Source organism: Scylla paramamosain, chromosome 8 (genome assembly GCF_035594125.1).
Source record: "Scylla paramamosain isolate STU-SP2022 chromosome 8, ASM3559412v1, whole genome shotgun sequence".
In the NCBI taxonomy this organism is placed as follows: Eukaryota; Metazoa; Arthropoda; class Malacostraca; order Decapoda; family Portunidae; genus Scylla; species Scylla paramamosain.
The window spans coordinates 495,001-497,500 of NC_087158.1; the positions used below are offsets into that span (position 1 = coordinate 495,001).

The 2,500-nt window shown below is 49.3% G+C and overlaps 1 protein-coding gene across 2 annotated transcripts in view; it reads left to right on the forward strand.

Annotated features, from left to right (window-relative positions):
- LOC135102638 (uncharacterized) overlaps positions 1-2,500 on the forward strand; it is a 42,869-nt gene that overhangs the window by 178 nt on the left and 40,191 nt on the right. For both annotated transcript variants that reach the window (XM_064007926.1, XM_064007925.1), the window contains exon 1: positions 1-169. This exon is cut by the window's left edge. The gene's annotated coding sequence lies outside the window, so the exon portion shown is untranslated. The remainder of the gene's footprint in view (positions 170-2,500) is intronic.

Below are 2,500 nucleotides of genomic sequence, written 5' to 3' on the forward strand. Positions count from 1 at the left end.
GTGGCGAGCGGCGCGGTGTGAGGCTGTGAGGATCTGTCTGCTGCTGCTGCTGCCGCGTTTGTCTGTCACGCCCCCACAGCATCCATCTATCCATCCATCGGCCCGGGAGCATCACGACACACACACTTACGCACGCACGCACACCTCGCCGGCACCTGTCAACACACGTGTGAGTACAAAACATCCACGCGCGCGCTGCCCTTGTGTTTCCCCTGGATGTGTCACGGAGAGAGAGAGAGAGAGAGAGAGAGAGGGAGAGTGCCGCAGTGTGTCAACCGTATTACCCTCTAGGGGCGGGGCGGAACACTACAGGGCAAGGAAAGCGGAGAAAAAGGTCACGTCATGCTTGAGGGTCCCGGCGAGCAGGTCAATGGGGTACCGCAGTGAGGGCCAGCCCCACCCCTCTCCTTCACAACCTCCCACTCCTCTCTCGCCTCTTGTGGATAAGAATGTTTTTGGATATGAGTAGGAAGAGGACGGGAAGTGATAAGTGTAGGCCTACTGACTTTTTTGCAGCTTCCTGTGTGTTTTTTTATCATCACCATCAATAGTAGTAATAGGAGGAGGAGGAGGAGGAGGAGGAGGAGGACTAAGGAGGAGGAGGAGGAGAAGAAAGAAGACTAAGGAGGAGGAGGAGGAGACTGAAAGAGCACGAGGAGTGATAGTAACCGTAATATGATCATTAAACCACCACCACCACCACCACCACCACCACTGTTACCACTCCAGTCACTACCAGTATGTCATGTTGCCTCTGCTTTAAACTAACGCCGCTACACACGCCTCATGAAAGCGCCACACTTCTTGTCTCGAGCCTTCCAAGGCGCGGGGAGTGAGGCGTTGTTCTCACAAAACAACTCAGCGAGGACAGGTGCACGAATTCTTTATTCCTGTAGCCCTCCTTTCCTTCTGGACACTCACTCTCACTCCTTCTTTCCTTCTGGACCAGCACACTCACAGTCATTCTTCCTCTCCTTTCTAGGACCAGCTCACTCACACACACGCTCACTCCTCTCCTCTCCTCTCCTCCTGGACCAGCACATTCGCACTCTCTCGTAATACCAAACTGTTTACACTGGACCGCCGCCCCGCCAGAGCAAACAGCACACGGAACGCTTCGCTATACTATAACCACTTGGTATTGGAGTCTTCAAAGCGTCTCATTCAGCACATTACGCTTTGCTGTGCTAGAAGTACTTGGTATTGGCGTCTTTAAAGCGCCCTTCAAAGCGTCTCGTGCATTGGTGATCGCTTTTTGCATCCTTTTATCTGAAGCTTGTCTTGTTCGTCATCCCCTGAACGCCCCCGCCCCTCACAGCTCTTGTATTCAGAAACGCTTTGCTCTTTCACCACCACGACTGTTTTCAAAGGCCACAGAGATGACTAGCCGGGTTCTCAAAATTGTTTCTCTTGTTAGTAATGTGGAAATCTTGTTCATCTCATACTAGAACCGTAAAAACACCTTGAAAAATCCGTGTAACTATAACCAGAGCCTTTTGAAAATAATGGAGGTGTGTTGCAGTGTTTCAGAATATGGCCCTTAGACCCATATTGTGAAACGCGTAGCTCTTTCTCACCACGACTATTTTCAAAGGCCACAGAGATGACTAGCCGTGTTCTTCGGACTTCCTCCTGTTAATAGTGTGAAAATCTTGTTAATCTGTCACTAGAACCGTAGAAACAACTTGAGAAACCCGTATAACTTCAACTAGACCTTTGGAAAGTAGTGGAGGTACTTACAGAAGCGTTTATAACCCTCAGCCCCTTCGCGGGTGGCGGCGGAGACTGAGTCAACAAGGAGAGAGGGGAGAGGGTGCGCTAGACCGCGTCGCCGCCTCGCCTTAGCTAAACATCCCCGCTGCTTTATTACCTTGCCAATTTTTGAGGAGTGTAAAGGTGTGTGGGCAGCGAACACCACCCAGCCAGAGGGCGAGGGTGCGCTGGTGTAGGCCAGAGTGGACAAGAATGTGTGGGAGTATAAAGGGAGGGAGGGAGGGATAGGATTTTGTAGAGTACAAATTGGTTGAGTCACTGGGTGAATGGTTGATTGCATAATGGGTGTATAGTTGTTGTCATTAGATGAATGAATGGAAAGATGGATGTATACGTGTTTGACTAGACAGATGAATAGATAGATGGATATTTGACTGGATAATGGATGTATTGTTTGTTTGATTGACTTGATGGATGGGTACATGGATAGCTGACTGGATATTAGATGTATTGCTTGTTAGATGAATGGATGAACAGACGGCTAACTAGATATATAGCATAACTACCCACTTGACTAGATGCATGAATAGATGAAGAACTGCCTAAATAAACTAATGAATGCATACGAGTGGCTGGTTAGATAGATTGATAGATTTAGACTTGTTTGGGTGGAGGAAATAGATGGATGGATAGAGAGTTGACTGAGTGGACGGGACAGACAACAAGGAAGGGATGGGAAGGGAAGGGAAGGGAGGGCGTGAGGAAGTGAGGCCCATCCCAGTCTCCG